Consider the following 379-nt stretch of genomic DNA (forward strand, 5'->3'; position numbering starts at 1 on the left):
GTGCATATATTATATAAGAAAAATCTTTGGATTCATAAACCTGTTCTCCATGGCCTGTTTATAGTGTGCAATAATAACTGGAAAATGTATTTCTGCAGATTTGTGGGAAGATTGTACTATCCATGCCGTTTTGTGGGTGTTTGAGAAATGGAACGTCATTATCAACTCATAACTGATCCACAAGAATATATTAGACAAGTATTCAGATAGGGAAGCTGATGACTGCATGTGCATACTTCATTATACATGTGTAGCACGTTTATAGAGCAAGTATTCTATTTCTTGAACTAAGAATTTCCCTGTCACAGATTCTTAGATATAACCTTTGACCTGATAATTGAGCAGTTCAGATTCCTGGCTTACTCACCATCCCATGTGA

General features: G+C 35.9%; 1 protein-coding gene across 1 annotated transcript in view; it reads left to right on the plus strand.

Moving 5' to 3' along the window:
• Nucleotides 1-379, plus strand: part of LOC119589234 (acyl carrier protein, mitochondrial-like) — a gene marked incomplete at its 3' end in the record, with an annotated part of 4,776 nt that overhangs the window by 3,695 nt on the left and 702 nt on the right.

This window comes from Penaeus monodon, chromosome 25 (assembly GCF_015228065.2).
Source record: "Penaeus monodon isolate SGIC_2016 chromosome 25, NSTDA_Pmon_1, whole genome shotgun sequence".
Taxonomy (NCBI): domain Eukaryota; kingdom Metazoa; phylum Arthropoda; class Malacostraca; order Decapoda; family Penaeidae; genus Penaeus; species Penaeus monodon.